We start from the raw sequence: 18,230 nt of genomic DNA on the forward strand, positions 1-18,230 counted from the left end.
TCTAGGTTGAAATACCGTTCTTAGGAAAGAAGGTTGGGTCTGGGTTACTCCAGCTTCCACGAAACAGTGAGCATGTTCTGAGGGCTTCTTTTTTGCAGATCTTGTGGGGACTCCTAGGACCAGTTTTTGTAGGATCTCCTATTCTAAGCACATTTTCTGGACCATTTTTACTTTTTATCCCCATTTTATCAGCAAAGAAGTCTTCTCTTTATTTTTTATTCTGTAGGATCATAAAATCATAGTACTTTTGACCTGGAGAGTACCCTGCCCCCCCCCCCCCCCCCCCCCCCGCCCCCGCTCATCCTCTCTTATGTATTTCTGTCCTCAAAACTTGCAGGCCTAACTAGGCTCATGTCAATCACTTTTAAAAAACTTATGTACATAGATTCATTGACAGCAGAGCACAAACTAAACATTTTGTTATATACCATTTATTATACCAGTGTGGGTTTAAAGGAAAAAGCCCTGAATTACAAATGAGATTTTTTTTTTCTATTTCCAGCTCTGATTTTAATTCATGGAATTAAATTAAAAGGAATGACCCTGGACTTGTCTCTCAATACTGCTGGGTGTCAGTTTCTTTATCTGTAAAATGAGAATAGCATTCTATCATAACTTATTATAAAGATAAAGGAGATAATATATGTAAAGCTCCTTGGAAAGTGTGAGGTACTATATATAAGTATGAGATATGCGGCCATAATGCCTGTCTGTGGACTTTAATTGCCTTTAGCCAAGATCACAAAACCCTTACAAATCCACTTACAAAAAATGTGGTTTACTTTGACCAAACAGTTTCCCCAATAGCAATCCATAGTGCAGAAATTTTCATTCATGTGTGATTTTTGGCAATTGACTTAACTTTTCCATACTTCATTTTCTCACCTCCAAAATGGATTTGACCATTTACCTAGCTCAAATCAATTAAAATATATAGAATAAACCTAGAAGAACACATTCAATTATCCTAAGACATGGGATAGTGTCAAATGTTTCTGTGAAGTTAGAATATATTGCAGTCTAGTTGTTTTCCCACTTCAACTGTAACTTTCAACCGTGGGGTTTCTCTTAATTGCTTCCGTTTGGCTCATACAATGACCAGCATAGAGCTAGGAACATGGCAGACACTGAAGATATGTGTTTTCCAAGAATAATGACATCTTGTTGTGTATAAAAAAAGGGTTTTAACTTGAAATTTTCTATTAAATTATTTATTCATTAATTTATTGATAAATTTATTAATTTAACATTTGTTGACCATCCATTAGAGGTCAAAAATAATAGATGTTGGTATACAGTGATGATGAAAGGCTTATATAAATATATATTTAGACAGAGTTGTCTCTACCTGTAGGTCTGAACTGGTACAAGGTTTGGTATCTGGTCTTGAATACATTTTATGCTGTCACTTGCAATCCTTCTACTTTGAAGAGTACTCTTCAGTGACTCAGATGAAAACTCAGAGGAAACTAGTAGGGCCTTGGAGAGTCTGATGGAGCATGAAGTGCTCCAGATAATTTTGAAAGCCTACAGACCTTGAGCATCCTTTCCTCTAGTTGAGAGATCTGTTATGAATTCTCCAGTTTTGAGCAGGGCTGATGCTGACACAGCAAGCCTAGGGGTTAAGGACATTCCCTCTGGAGCCACTGCCTGAGTTTGAAGCTAAGCCCTACCATTTACCAAGTGGGTAGCCTTGGGCAAACTGTGTGCTCTCTCTGCCTCAGTTTCCTCATCTGTTGAATGGAAATAACAATGTGACCTCCTTAGGTTGTTTTGTAGATAAGTAGAGATGTCTAGGAAAGCACATTAATGAACAGGAACAGTGCCTTCCACTCTTAGCTGGAAATGTGAAGTTCTTTTTAAAGTGCCTAAGTATAATTCTGTACTTAGAGTATTGTATTGTACTGAAAATAGTACTGAACTCTGAATAGTGGTAACCTGCTTCCCTAGGACAGCATTAGGAAGATCCTAGAAACTCAGAGAAATACAGGTTTTGGCAAACATAATCCAGAACTGGAACGTTAGGGAGATCATCCAAGTGTATGGCCATCAAGAAAGCAACAGGGGGTTTTTCTGGAAGAACTATGGGAAAACCCACAGTCTGATGAGCCAGAATCATGAAGTATGATAGGGGGCTTCTGCTCCCACCCCAGAAAGTTTCACCGGCCTTGTATCTGGCTTTCCTCTCAGCCATGTTCTACCCAGCTCATTACCTCATCTACTCTATCTATACTGCTAAAGCTCTCCCAGAGAAGGAGGCAAAACCTTCCCTCCAGGGAGGTCACCTAGGATTTCAGTGCTTTGCTTCATGCAAACATCCCTCCAGGGAAGGAGCCTTCACTGTCCCTGCTGTGTGGATAGATTGAGGAGCCCCCAAGGCTTGACAGCAGGTCAGTGCCAAGCCAAGCTTCCAGAACCAGATAGAGGCGCAGATTTTTATCTGAACTTAATTCCTTTTTCAGAAGAGCATTCACAACCTCTTGTCTCTTACTTGAATTGAATCCCCATGGATCACAATTTTGTTCTGTGGCTCTAATCTAGCTAAACACGATTCAAGGGCTCTTGGTCCTTGGCTGGCTCCCAGAACTACAGAACTGGGACAAGACCAGCCCTCTCACCCCAGGTGAGGAACCACGGCTCGGGAGAGTCACATGACTGGCCAAGGTCAAGTGGCAAGTTGGTAGAAGCACTGGACTACAAGAAAGCTTACCAGCCTTCATCCAGGGTTCTTGCAATTTTTATTAGCAACAGGAAAATCTACTCAAAAACAACTCATAAACCTCTTAGAATAGAGATCTTTGATGTTGTAGGTAAAAAGTATAGAGATTGTGTAGCATAGTCATCTGAAAGAAATTTTAGAGTTTTGTAAGTACCTTCTCTCTTTATTATATTTAAAATAATGTCTGACTCGCCACAGCCAGGAGTCTGAGATGTGTTCTAGTCCATGTGCACTTATGCATCTAGGGGTGATGTTGACGTGGTTCCCCGAAGGTTTCAAGAGGATGCCTCCTCTCAGGTTTTATTTTGTAGTAAAAATACTTAGTGGTGATTTTTATTTTCCTTGTCTTATGAGATGGGATTGTCAGCCAGGAGGCCACTGACTCCTGATTTTCTATGTGGTCATTATCCATACTCCATTCAGACCACAGTGAAGACCACTGGCTCATAAATGATCCCCCAGGGACTGTTCATGTGGTCATCTGTGGGGAGGGAAAGGGAGGTATGCAGGCAAGCAACACTGACCAAAAATATTTCTCCTGAAAGCTCTCATACTTGCAGTGTGAATTCACTACTGGAAGACTGCCATGCTTTCTATTTTAAGGTCCCATGTCTTTTATGTAGCTCTGTTGCTCCTTCTAATTCTAGCCTGTGGTATGGAGAGTAGAGATGAAGATAATGGGTCCTGGAATTGGACTGCTTGACTTTAAATCTTGGCTTTGCATGGGCTAATTTTGTGATTATAGGCAAAAGTCTTAATCTTTCTGGGTTTGTTTCCTATCAGTAAAGTGATTTGACAACTTCAACTCAAATGATTGATATGAGGACTAACTGGGGAGAGTACACTGGCCTGCAGTGGCCACTTAGTGTTAACTGTTACCATTAACATCTCCTGCTTGTGCAGCCCAGCATTGTGAAAAGAATACTGGATTAATAGGACAGGAGACCCAGAATTTGGTCTAGCCTCTCACTTTTATGTGGCTACATGAACTTGGGACAGTCAGTTGACCCCAGTCCACAGAGTACAAAATATAGAATTAAGTATTTGGTCCAACCTCCTCATTTGATGAATGACATTGGACTGCGAGAGAGGAAGAGGTTCACCTAGAGTCCACAGGGAGTTAATGCCCAGCAAGGATCAGCCAGTACTCGCTCTCTTGACTTCTAGCCCAGAGTTCTTTCCATCGTTACTTTGGGGACCAAAGATCCTGCCAAGTGTCCCCAACTTTGCTGAAGACCTGAGGACTTTGCGGTTGGCAGGCACATGGTTCCTAACAAGCTGTCTTTGGGTTGTGGCCATCCCGGAAGCAGCAGCCAGTGCATTCTAATATGTCACGGCTGGTATAAGTGTTGGAAGTAGAGTGATGCCTTTAAGAAGTTACTGGGTGGAAGCCACTACCATTTTGCGGGGCCCAGAAAAACTCATTCCAGACCAACAGGACAAACTTGGGCAGGTTCTCACAGCTCAATGGCTTAGTGATTGACCACATGTCTTCTTTCCCTTGTATCCTGCCTGAGAAACTCACAGTGACCATGTCTCTACCTTAAGCTGTGGATGTCTCCTTGAGAGCTCTTACTGTAGGCTCTTGCCACCCATTTCCTCCTCTGCTCTGACTCTCACTCAGATCCTGGGAGTATAGGTTGACCGTATTCTCCACTTTTACATATATGGCTTGATCCACAAGGTACTCTTTCTGTTCTGCACCCTGCCCACAACAGACACTCAACAAAGCCAGTCCCTCTGCTCATTATTCTAAATACATCCCAGGCTTCTGGGTCTGAATCATTGCATATATTATGTCTCTCCATGGATTCTTGCTGAATCCTCTCAGATTAAGTATTAGATTTCTGCGAAGCCAACAATGATCCTCCTACTCAGAAGTGGTCTTCTTTCCTTGGAACTTTCAAAGCACATACTGACTATAACTGATGGTTTCCACATGTCAAGAGAGGTCCTCTTTCTCTTAAGAAACTCCTCAAGAACCATATAATGACAGCTTTTTATTCCTCAAAGCATTTAGCAGAGTTCCGTACCCATTGTAGCAGCTCAGTTAGACCTGCTTGAACAGATGTTGACTGGTTAGCTGGGATGCCTACCAGGGACTCCAGCCTTAATAAAAAGGTTTTTCCTTCACAATGAAAAAATACTTTCTCCATGGGTATCATTGTGAGACTGTGATAAGTCAGTTATAGCCATTCAAAGGCTCCTTGAAGTTTTGGCAATGCCCAATCGTGTTGAGAATTCTACTTTTTAGAAATCTGGAGTGACACATTTTTTAAATTAACATCAATTAAAATAAGTTTTGCTCTTCTTTTTCTGTTGGTAGAAACTGACCACCCAACATGGGCAAGCAAAACAAGCTAACATACTCTAAAAATGCAAGTAGAACTTTAAGGACATAAAAGGCATGATGAGTAATGGAGTTCTGAAACTTTCATTCACTCACCCACTCATTCACTCAGTAAGCAAACAGGTTGTTGCTCAGTTGCTCAGTCGTGTCCAACTCTTTGAGACCCCATGGACTGCAGCATGCCAGGCTTCCCAGTATCTCCTGGAGTTTGCTCAAATTCATGTCCATTGAGTTGATGATGCCAACAGGATAAAGCAAATAGGAAACAGTTGTATTATTCTATTCATGCAGAGTTCTGTGCAGAGATCTATGCCTTCTGCTAGAGCCCTGTGCTTCTGAAATTGTTTGCTAAAATAATGGTCAGAAGTAGTTTGTGTTCACCAAGTTAAGCTCAGTTTTTCCCTAAGATCAAATACTCTGTGACAAATTTTATTACCAAATTCGGGAAAAAAATGAGAAGAATGCAAAGATTAATCCTTGGAAGCCCTTGAATAAGCCTTTCCTCCTCCATTTTGTCTGCTTTTTAAGTTTTGTATTCAGAGAATAATAGGTGAGGCCTTCTGTGGATAATTAAAACACATGTAAATTGAAATTCTCAGGTCAGTAATTAAATTGAGGAGCTCACTGGGTAATGTTTACTTTTTAGCTCCCAGATTATGTGTTCAGTTTCTCTTTAAGCTGCACTTTTCTTTTCCTTCCTTTCTTTTTTCAATCTCAGAGATTAAAGCAGCCTGAATTTTACACTAACATCTTATGAAAGCCACAGTGGTTTCAGTAAACAATGTGCTTTGATGTCTCCAACTTGAAATTCATATTTTGAGAGCCCTGATATATCTAATAGTATTTGGAATAAGATTTTAAGTCCCTAAGCTGGGGCCATTTGCAGAGACACATGCCCAGGAAAACTGGATGTTAGGATTCATCTCGCATCTTATCACTGCCTTACAACAAAACGCTTCCATTCTTCTCTGGGATGTTTGTGTGCTGTACGTGTCACACTGGTAATGTGTCCACACTTTTTGCCCGCTGTTCACAAAATTAAGAACTGTTAACCTTGGCTTGAGGCTTTGAGTGATTTATTTGGGTGGGGGAGTGGATAGTTAAGAAAAAGTTAAAGAAAAAAAGACTTTCCATGAATATATCATTTTCTGTAAAACTGTGGAACCATTTGAAGAGTCCTCTGTTGACTGTGAGAAATACCATTGTTAGGGATTTATGTCTTTAGGCTGAAATCTGTTGGTCCCATTAGTCTGTTTTTGGGTGCAGGTGCTGTGGCACCATTTTAAAAATATCTTGGCCCTTTAACCATATTCACAGGCTTCTGGGCAGTGAGAAGCTCCAATAAATATTAAAATATAAAAATAGATCTCAAGAATGACGTTTCCGTTAGAACCTCAAGACAAAGTTCCCTCTGTTCTTGCCTTGGAATCCCTTGGATCATACAGGCCATATGCCTCCAGCAGGGTCTCAGGAGCTCTTGTTTCTCTGGCGGTCACCTGTGTCTGTGATGTCATGAGTGGTTACCATGGAGGTAATTGTCATGATGTGGGAGATGTGTGAATTCAGGTGTGGAGAAATTCAGCAGCGAGAGATAGGTCTTTGAGAAAAAGACGCAAATCCCCTTTCATTCCAACTTCTTAGTAACAAAAGAATTGAAGGAGGAAAAAAAGTGGGGGGAGGAGATGTAAATATAATAACTGAAAATTATCATATTTTGAACAGCATGCTTTTTAGGCTTTGCATGGCATATTGAAAAGTTTTCTGTTTATTTATTTAATTATATTTTTCTCACAGAGTATGGTGTTAAAAATAACTTTCGTGTTCTTTCTTGGAGAAAAAAATGGCTTGTGATAGCAGACGAGAATATTATATTATGCAGTCCAAGTTCAACAGAGAAATCTTTTGAATGATATACCAGGAAGCTCAAAGGTGATATGTTTTTGCCCAATTGGGAGAAAAAAGAAAGACTGCTGCAATCTGCAAAACACTACAAGAGAGAGCCAATCTAACAATGCAGCCAGACTGGCTTGCTGCTGGCATTTGACAAGCTAGGAAAATGAGACTGCAGAAATCCACAGGGAATGATTTTCCCTTCCTGTTAATGAACAACCGTACATATCTTTCTTGGAATGAGGGGTGGTAGGGATGAGGACAGGGGTGCTGCTGAGCAAGCGTTTTCAGGAAATGATCCAGAAACCCCTGCCTCGGGTTCGGGATAATCAATGTCATCACTGCTTGTTCCGAAGCTCTGTCTTTTCTGGGAAAGGACCTGGCAGGGCTGGCAGACTCAGGTAGTCAGTGTGGTGGCTGGTGAAAGACGGACCCTGTTGAGGCAAGTGCCGGGAGGCTGGGCACCCTCAAGCTTTGGATTCTGAGGAAGTGGCTTGAGTTCCAGTCCTAGATTTGCCTCTCTGAATTTTCTCTGACTTTCATCAAAGCCCTTAACTGCTCTGTCTCCTCATCCTATTAATTACATGAGACTTGTGAAAATGAATGTATTGGTATAAAATATCTATTTTTAGGCATGACACAAATGTAAGGGATGAGACTTTGTTATTTGAGGTTCCATGTCAGCACAGGACTTCCCAGGTGACTCAGTGGTAAAGAATTTGCCTGCCAATGCAGGTGACACAGGAGACATAGGTTGAGTTCCTGGGTTTGGAAGATCCCCTAGAGAAGGAAATGGCTACCCAATCCAGTATCCCTTCCTAAGAAATTTCATGGATAGAGGAGCCTGGTGAGCTACAGTCCACGGGGTCCCAAAGAGTGGACATGACTTAGCGACTGAACACACACCATGTCAGCACAAAGATATTTAGTTGTTTTCCTTGTCCAGCGTCATCCTTCATAGACCTACAGATGCCAGGGGGTTCTTTGGTGAGCACTAATCCTGAAACCCCACTCTCCATGGCATTGCTTTGGGGAGAAAAAGATGTAATAGGATTCTCCAGAGAAACAGAACCAATAGGATCTCTGTCTCTCTCACACTCTCTCTTTTTCTCTTCAATTTTCTATGATCTATTTGTCCATCTATTTTTCTATCTAAAATGAGATTTATTATGAGAAATTGGCTCATGTCATTATGGAGGCTGAGACGTCTCATGATTTTCTGTCTGCAAGCTGGAGACCCAGAAAAGCCAGTGGTATAATTCAGTGTGAGTCTGAAGGCCTGAGAACCAGAGGAGCTGATGATTTAAATCTCAGTCTGAAAGCAGGAGAAGAGATGTGCTAGCTTAAGTAGTGAGGCAGGAGAAAGGGAGCGGATTTCTCCTCCTTCCACCTCTTGCTCTATTCATACACTCGATGAATGGGATGATGTTTACCTGCTTTGAGGAGGGCAACCTACTTTACTGAGTTCACTGATTCTAGTGCTAATCACATCTGGAGATATCCTCACAGACACCCAGAAGTAACTTTTAATCTGGGCAACCCTGAGGACCATGCAAGTTGATGTGAAATTAACCATCACAGAGTGATGTCTCTAGGCAATGCTCAGTTACTACAGGGTCAAGTATAAACTCCTTAGCTTGGTGTTTGGTGTCTCTGTCCCCAAGGTGTTGCTGGACCATTAGTGGGGAAGACATGTAAAGGAGTGGCCACAAAGTGATACAAGGAGCCGTATAGCAGCAGGAGTGAGTACAGAGGCCTGAGGGGTCACTATGAACCAGCGGAGACCTGCTCTCCTGGTGTGGGGGCAGGCACAGCTGGAGCAACTGGAGGGAGAAGGTGACCGTGAGTAGTGACATAACACAATCTCATTCATGTTCACATTTTCTATTACAATCTGGGTGCAGATGGCTCTGGAAACGTACATCTCCAGCCCAGACCCATCTATCATTTGTCTTTCCATGGGGAGGCCTCAAGGGCTCCCGAAACCCATTATGTCCTCAACTGACCTCAGGATCTTTTTACCCAATTTGGTCACCTTCCCATGTTCCATCGTTCCAGATGGCACTGCCCATCCATCTGGTTGGCTATACTCAGGTTCGGTAAATTTATTTTCTCGGCTCACTCACCACTCCCAGCTCCCAGTCCAAGTTTACATCCGTATCACTTGCCTGAGAGGGATGCAATTCCCTCCTCACTGGGTCCGCACACCCACTCTGTGCCCCCATCCCCTTCTCTCCACAGCAGCTGGAGTGAGCATTTCGAAAGGCAAATCTGATTATGTCCCACGCTCCCTAACTCCCCTCCTCCCCTGCATAAAACCTCTTAATGCTGTCTCATTTCTCTCAGGATAAAGGCCCATATCCTCAGTAGAGCCTCTAAGACCCCTCATAAACTGACCCCTGGCGACTTCCCTGCTGCACCTTGGACCACCAACCCCACCCCTGTCCTCAGCAGTACCAGCCTCCTTTCTGCTCCTCAGCAGCCCCAGGCCCCGGCAACTCCCTTGGCAGGAATCCACTCTTCTGTTGCTGCTGCCACTCCTACCCGCTTTGCCTAAGTTGTCCCTTCTCATTTTTCAGATATCACTCAAATATCACTCCTTCAGGGGAACCTTCTCTGATCCCCCAGACTACTTCAGCCCTTCCACCGTGTATATTTCTGAACACATTTCCTTATCAAATATCAGTTTGTAACCATACATGTACTTTTGTGGTCATTTGATACATGTCTGTTTTCCCTGGAAGGTTGTAAGCTCTGGGATGCCTGGCTGGGTTTGCTCTCTGCCACAGTGCTGATACCCAGTGCACTGCCTTACAACTTCTGTTAATCATGCATTGGATGAATGAATGCACGATGGTTGTTCATGAATGGAGGGCCACCCCATGGGAAGAAGTAGCCAGAGGTGAAACTGGGTCAGGATATTGTCGCCTAGGCACGGGGGTGCTGAGCAGCCTGGGACACAAGGATATGACAGCCCAAGAGCTGTGTATTAGAGGAGTAGCTCTGAGGGGGGATGTAGAATAGAGGCAGAAGATCTTAGAACCAGGGCAACACTTTTGGAAGCATCTGCTGAAGATGCCCTGCCCTGGGGCTGTGAGAGGAAAAATGGAGTGGAGGGGACAAACGCTTTTACTATTTCCCCCTTCTGTTTTCCCCCTAAGGATGGAAACAGTGGATCAAGGGGTTTTACATGGTTTAACATTTTTAATCTGTCTGACCCCAAGGTCACTGATGTGGGGAAGAATGAGAGGGTTTTGAAACTGTTGGGGTAGTGGCAGTGTGGTAGAGTCATGAATCTGTGGGTCTTTCTCCTTTCCCAGGCAATTGTGGCCTGTGCAAGGTTAAGAGGAGTGGATACTCTTAGACTTGCTGCCCTGAGCTGATGCTGAATTGGTGTGTGAGGGGTGCAAAATCTAGGGAACCTCCTTTGGGGCTAAACATATCTGATCCCCGCCTTCCAGTCCTGATCTGAGAAGTCTATCAATGGAGGCCTGGCTTAACTGAGATTCTGGGTGTCTTAAAATGAAGGGTATTTTGAAATGGGTGAATTATGGAGGACAGAGTGGTCTTGGGACCACCAGGTCAGACCTGGGCTTGGGGCCACACCTCTTATTTGCTTATACTTTTCTTTCTTTTTTTGTTTGGCTGCACTGTGCAGCTTTCAGGATCTTAGTTCCCTGACCAGGGATTAAACCTGGGCCCCCAGCATTGGAAGCACAGAGTCCTAACCACTGGACCACCAGGGAAAGTAAAGTGAAAGTGTTAGTTGCTCAGTTGTGTCTGACTCTTTGCAACCCCATGGACTGTAGGCTACTAGGCTCCTCTTTCCATGGAACTCTCCAGGGAAGAATACTGAAGTGGTAGCCATTCCCTTCTCTAGGCAGATTCTTTACCATCAGAGCTACCAGGGAAGCCCCTGCTTATTATTTTTTGTGGTTCCTGTAGACCTGAATCACAACAACAGCACTAGGATTGTGTGGATTGTTCTACTGCTCTGTCACTGTTAGATAGAATACAAAACTAGATTATGCCACTAAGTTTTTAATTTTTAAAAATTTATGCCACTAAATTAAAAAAATTTTTTTTCCAACTTACTTGGCTGTGTCAGGTCTTAGATCTTCACTGTGTCATGCAGATCTTTCACTGTGGCATATGGACTCTTTAACTGTGGCTCGTGGGCATGTGGGATCTTAGTTCCCCTACCAGAGATTGAGCCCATGTCCCCTGCATTGCAAGATGGATTCTTAATCACTGGACCACCAGGGAAATCCTTATGCCAAGAAATTCTAACTTTTTATAAATGTTTTTTGTGGATCTAGCATTGCCTTTTACAGTGTGACCAATATATTAATAATAACACTGTTGTCTTAATAGTGTTCTTGGCTAATGTGTCATTTGATATTTTTTAACTACAAGCAGGGTTGCAACATTTGGTTGTACCAGTTTTGCATTGCCCAGTTCTGACTGGTGCCACTCCTATAGACCCCCACAGGATGGCATCCCCTGGAGGCGTGCATGGTAGCAAAGCTGACTGTGAAGCATGCAAGGCAGGCACTTGCCTTATTTTGCAGCTCAGAATGGTGACATGCCTTGTTAGTGTCACGTGACAAGTAAGTGTTGGTGCTGCAGCTAGGGCTCAGCTTCTGCATCTAAATCCAGTCTTAATTTGGCCATGCCTTGTGGCCTCTTGACTGATCTGTGTTTGAGTAAATGAGTGAATGGGGAGTGATAAAGACTCCACCCAGGAGCCAAATGAGCACACAAAGTCCATGACTTGTTCTGAAGGTCCGGAGACCTGCCATCAGCAGAACCAGCTGCCCTAACCTCAGTCCATCTGCCTGGACCTCAACCATTTCCATGTGGACTTTGCCCACACGGTGGGCCCCAGATGACGTGACCTTGGGTGTCTTTCTGATTCCTTTCCTGAACCTCTTGCCTTTTCCTGGAACACAAGGCCACCCCTCCCCTGCCTGTGCTCATCTCTCAGGGCCTTTCTTCCAGTTGCCACTAGATTGTCCTCTCCCTTAAGGCATTCATTAGTAAAATGGAAGATTATAATTTCAAGGGAGGTGTAAAAAGATAAAACAGCCTTTCAAACACAAAGGAATTACTCTATTAGGGTGGAATTCCCGGCCAGCTGGGAGAGTCATGAACCTCTCTTTTACAAGGCAAAGCAGAAATGCCGATGAGGAAACTGAGAAACCACATAATACAGTTGAGGCAACTGAGGACTCAAGACTTAGTGGCTTGGCTGAGGCTAGAACCCAGAGGTTTTTCCATGCTACCCTGTTTGCTTGAGCCATTTTAAGTTGGGGTCTATTCCTCACGCCTTTTACACCTTACATGACTGAGGGCAGCCCTGCTTTCAGACCATCTCTGCCCCTTCAGTGTTTGAGGGACCAGTGTTGAGGGAATAGGGAGCTTGGTCAGCAGTGTCCTGGACTCTGGCATGACCCGAGGATCTAGGCTTTTAAATGCCATTATGAAATGCAGTCCGTCTAGAGCTCAGTGCCTCTTCCCATCAGACTAATGCAGCTGTGGTGAAGGGTGGGGTGGCGACTGGCTGCCTGGCAATCTCCCCTGGAGCCCAGGAGAGGGATTACCCTCACTCAGGCAGCCTCATCACTGTAATAAAAATGGGAGTTATGTTTATCGACTCATCAAGACTGCCCATTTAGACGATTACCCCATTTCCAATCCTATTTCTAAAGAAAAGAGGATTGCCAGACACTTCCTCCCACCCCCACCCCTGGCCAGACCAGTGTTTGTGGGTGATTTTGTGGGGGGACGTGTTGAAGGTAGGTACACAGCAGGCCGAGAGCTTTGCCCTCTTTGTCTTTCAGAGCTGGCAAGCCCCAGCGGGATGGCCAACCCCCGAGAGATAGGAGAGCGGAAGAAACAGCCTGGCAGAGGCCCGGAGATGCCGGCTGGCGTCAGTGATTTCCTGCAGGAGATTCTGCCGGCCGAGTGCACATCACCCTTCTCTCGCCCCTCCATCTTCTCCCATGTGCTGTTCAAATAGACTAAAGCAACCCTGGGTCATGCTCATCCAAACAGTTGTTTAACCTCATCTGTGGCACCCAGGTAGGAGGCAGGATCATCCATTTGGAACAAGAGGGGGAGGAGATGAGATAGATCCCTGAGCACCTGGATTCTGCATTACAGAGCTTCTCTTTCCACACAGAGGAGCCTTTTGGGCCCTTGCTCAGAGATCATTGACTCTTACTTAACACACAGCTCTAATTAGCTTGGTAAAGTACTTTCTGGCACCTAAGCATATTGTTAGTGGAAGTGAAAGGTGGGGGAAAGACTATTACAGGCTGGAGTCAACTCTTAAGAGCTAGACAGAGGAGATGGGGTCTGTGGGGACGGCAGTGGCTGGGTTTCCTGCTCAAAGGGGGACACTGGGCAACTGGCCCTGTAGGTCCTTTCCACCTTGTCAGTTCATGTCTCTGAATCTGGTTTGGCTGTGGTAGTGAGGGGCAGAGGAGGTGACGGTGACTCCAGTGGGGAGCTGGTATCCATCTGGAAAAGTGGGCTTGTATTTTGGGGAACTCTGAGTTTTGGTGCACAAAAGTAGTCACCCGCTTTTGCCGGTGATACTTGTCCCTCATGGTTAGGTGATACTTGTCCCTCATGGTTATGATCTGCTTACCTATCTGTCACCCTGATCCCCAAGCATCCCTAGCATCCCACACAGTGCCTGTTGGAACTTAATAAATAATTGTTGAATAAGTGAGTGGTTATTCCAGACAATCCAGATAAAGCCTCTTAGCACAGTGCTCACCTTGTAAACACTAGGTATCAGTAAATGCCTGCCTGCCTATTTCAACATAGAGAAAATAATCTTTCCTAGATCTGAGCAGCTACATTAAGTCTGTGCTTGCCTGACATCCCCACCACACACCCCTCCCTGGAGATGAGATTCTGGAGCAGTGGTCTCTGAGGATTCTCCAAGAGCCAGACGCCTGCGTCAGAGCATTGAGGGGGCCACTCAATGACAGAGATGTTGGGCTAAGTAGGCTACTCTCGGTCAATTTGAAAATTAAAAAGGCATCCTTCTCCCAATGGAGAAACTTCAAATTATGAACCCCTTGGCCCAAATTTCCATAATCAGACCCCCTGGTCCTTTGTTAGTGAGAGGACCCCACCTCACTCTCTTTTTGTGGCCCCACACAGCACATATGTAAATATGTTTACACCTTGTGTTGCTTGTCCTTGATGGCTAGTATACTGGTGTGTTTCTGTGTATGTTAATTTTTTCTTTCCACTTATCCAGTGTATTTGTGGCCCACCCCCCACCTTGCCGAGACCCTCAGAAAGGAGACACCTTGTACAGTGGTCCCAGGAGTCTCTGATCAGGCACAGGACTCATCACAATGTCTGTCATTTAATATCTCCTTGGCACCAGATGCTCCACCTACCTCACCTCTAATCCTCTCAATAATCCCACAAGTTAAGAATTATTACTCCCATATTATATATAAGGAAAGTAAAATTTGAGGTGCTTTAAAAAATTTCCCCAAGTTTGTTTGTAATAGAACCAGGCTTGGAGCTAAAGAGTGTGGACTTCAGAATCTGAGCTCTGTTCCCTGGGGCTGGCTGCCCCTCCATGGCTCAGAAGTTTCTGAAGATAGAGTCAGCATCTCCCAAAGGCTTGTGCTCATCAGACTGGTTCTCAGGTCTACTCCTCCCTGTGTTTCCCCAGGTCCATGCTCTAGAGCGTGCCTGTAACAGTCTATGTCTGCACACCTGCAAGGGCCTCCTTCACAGATTCTTGGTCTCAGATAACCCACTGCAGCTAGGTCGCTCCCATTTGCTATTGCCCAGCTCAGAACTCACAAGAATGCCCATCTTCAGCTTTATATACTTTTTGGTCTGCTTCTAAGACTTTCTATTCTATTCCTTTCCCATATCTCACTTCATCTGAATTAACTACAGTCATCTGCATGACCACAATGAAGGCCATCCACATTTCCACACCACTATGGTGAATCTGTCCTTGGAGACCCCAAGCCTTCTCCCCACGCCTCAGATTCTCCCTTTCCTTTCAGATCCTGGGATAGGTTCCCTCTGAAAGGTATACTGACTGCTCACCTACCTCTCCTGAGCTCTCCACAGCACCGGGGTGCAAGGTATAAATTAGTACCCAATGCCCTTCTGACTTGTGAGTGATTATAAGGGTTCCTTCTCATTTCCAATCCAGTTTCCCCATCTGAACTACAGTCTCCTTAGGAATGAAAACCTCTTTATTAAAATTTGTTGAGGTATAACATAAGGAGATCCAACCAGTCCATTCTGAAGGAGATCAGCCCTGGGATTTCTTTGGAAGGAATGATGCTGAAGCTGAGACTCCAGTACTTTGGCCACCTGATGCGAAGAGTTGACTCATTGGAAAAGACTTTGATGCTGGGAGGGATTGGGGGCAGGAGGAGAAGGGGACGACAGAGGATGAGATGGCTGGATGGCATCACTGACTCGATGGACATGAGTCTGGGTGAACTCCGGGAGTTGGTGATGGACAGGGAGGCCTGGCGTGCTGCGATTCATGGGGTCACAAAGAGTCGGACACGACTGAGCAACTGAACTGAACTGAACTGAATATATATTATAAAATCCATCTGCTTGAAACTTTTCAGTAAGTTTTGACAAATGTACATACCCATGTAACTTAACCATCACCACAGCTAAGGTGGAGAGCATTTCCAACACCCCAAAAGTCCTTCTGTGCCACTACGCAGTCTCTCCACCCCCTGACCCAGGTACCCACTTATTATTACAGGTTGGTTTTGCCTGTTTTTGAACTCCACATAAATTTAGTCACAAAGAGTGTATTCTTTTGTGGGTTTTTTTTTTGCTCAGCACAGTGTTTTAGAGATTTTTCCATATTGTGTGTATCAAGAGTTCATGACTTTTTGATGCTGATTAATATTCCACTGTATAGCTATACCACAACTTGTTTATAATTTCACATGTTGATTGATATTGGGATTGTTTCCAATTTTTGGCTGTTGTGAATATAGCAGCTATAAGTGTTCATGCACAAGTTTTAGTGTAGACATGTTTTTATTCTCTTGGGTGTATACCTGGGAGTGAAATTTCTAGGTCATCTAGTAAGTGCATGTTTAATTTTATTTTGAAACTGATAAATTATTTCCCAAAGTGATTACTCTATTTTACATGCCTACCAGTAGTATGAAAGTTCCAGTTGCTCCACAACCTCACCAAATACTTGGCATTGTCAGCCGTTTAAATTTTAATGACTATGTAGTCACATCTCATTATAGTTACAATTTGAATTTTCCTGATGATTTAAGATTTGAATACACTTTCATCTGCTTATTGATCATTCACATTTTTTGTGAAGTATCTATTGAAATTTTTACCTTTTAAAAATGTTTGATTGTCTTTTTAATTGTGAAGTTTTGAGGCCTCTTTCTATATTTTTATCTAAGTCCTATCAAGTTTATGTATTGTAAATATTTGCTCGCAGACTGTGGCTTGCTTTTCACTTTATTTTTACTAATTTTTATTGGAGTATAGTTGCTTTACAATGTTGTGTTAGTTTCTGCTGTACAGCAAAGTAAATCAGCTCTACATATATATATATATATCCCCTCTTTTTTGGATTTCCTTCCCATTTAGGTCACCACAGAGCATCAAGTACAGTTCCTGTGCTATATAGTAGGTTCTCATTAATCATCTATTTTATACATAATAGTCGGAGAAGGCAATGGCACCCCACTCCAGTACTCTTGCCTGGAAAATCCCATGGATGGAAGGGCCTGGTAGGCTGCAGTCCATGGGGTTGCAAGGAGTCAGACACGACTGAGCAACTTCACTTTATTTTTTCACTTTCATGCAGTGGAGAAGGAAATGGCAACCCACTCCAGTGTTCTTGCCTGGAGAATCCCAGGGATGGGGGAGCCTGGTGGGCTGCCATCTACGGGGTCGCACAGGGTCGGACACGACTTAAGTGACTTAGCATAGCATACATAATAGTGTATGTAGATCAATCCCAATCTCCCAATTCATTTCACCCCTTTCCCTGATTGGTGTTCATATATTCGCTCTCTGTATCTGTGTCTCTATTTCTGCCTTGCAGATGTGTTCATCTGTATCATTTTTCTAGATTCCACGTATAAATGACATTACATGATGTTTGTTTTTCTCTTTCTGACTTACTTTTCTCTGTATGACAATCTCTAGGTACATCCACATTGGCTAATATTCCAATGTATATATGTACCACATCTTCTTTATCCATTCCTCTGCTGACGGATACTTAGGTTGCATGTCCTGGTTATTATAAATTGTGCTGCAATGAACATTGGGTGTGTGTATCTTTTTGAGTTATGGCTTTCTCCAGGTATATGCCCAGGAATGGGATTGCTGGGTCATGTTGTAGTTCTATGTTTAGATTGTTAAGGAACATCCATACAGTTCTCCATAGTGGCTGTACCAGTCTACACTTCTACCAATAGCGTAGGAGTGTTCACTTTTCTCCATACCCTCTCAAGCATTTATTGTTTATAGATTTTTTGACGATGGCCATTCTGACCAGTGTGAGGTGATACCTCATTATAGTTTTGATCTGCATTTCTCTAGTAATTAGTAATGTTTAGCATCATTTCATGTGTTTGTTGGTTAAGGTTAGGGTTGCACATGTTGTTCACTGTCTAAAGAAGTGTTTCATTCATTTTGCTCAGTATTATAAAGATGTATATTGCCATGGCTACTTGGCACCAGTTATTCCATCATGATCAAAAGCAGAGTTCTAGGAGCCACTTATAAATTTCTTTGGTTATCACAGAGTTAATAAGTGCTGAACACAAAACAGAGTTAGAGAAATTCTATGGGTCTGTCTATCTGGGAAGTTTTGCTGGTGTTTAAGGCTAGAAAATGATATTGGGACAGGGTTTCCTGAAGATTCAAAGCACCTGGTAAAGTCCAAAGCCCTGGACCTCCTCCTTTGGGAATAGGATGTCATTGCTACAAGGTGTTAGAGACCATGCTTTCTTTCCTCCATGAGCTCCCTGGTCACAGACTCAGTTGTTGTATCTAGGAACCATCATAAAGAGTCACACAAGGCCAAGTTAATGAGGAATGCAGTCACTTGCGACTCTTCAGGACTAAGCAGCAATTATGCAGTCTCTGAATTTATTGTATCTGCAGGTCACAAATGGCTCAGCAGTCCAACCTTTCTAGGTTAGTCAAGGGAGCTTCATAGATGAGCCATTATATTCATCAGTTCAGTTCAGTTCAGTCACT

General features: G+C 43.6%; 1 protein-coding gene and 1 non-coding gene across 2 annotated transcripts in view; one reads left to right on the forward strand and one right to left on the reverse strand.

Annotated features, from left to right (window-relative positions):
• CES5A (carboxylesterase 5A) overlaps positions 1 to 18,230 on the forward strand; it is a 271,038-nt gene that overhangs the window by 70,709 nt on the left and 182,099 nt on the right. The window lies entirely within an intron of this gene.
• On the reverse strand, positions 10,633 to 10,705 carry TRNAG-UCC (transfer RNA glycine (anticodon UCC)). The gene has a single exon. It is a non-coding gene; the product is annotated as a tRNA-Gly (tRNA).

The sequence above is a fragment of the Bos indicus genome, chromosome 18, assembly GCF_029378745.1.
Source record: "Bos indicus isolate NIAB-ARS_2022 breed Sahiwal x Tharparkar chromosome 18, NIAB-ARS_B.indTharparkar_mat_pri_1.0, whole genome shotgun sequence".
Classification (NCBI taxonomy): domain Eukaryota; kingdom Metazoa; phylum Chordata; class Mammalia; order Artiodactyla; family Bovidae; genus Bos; species Bos indicus.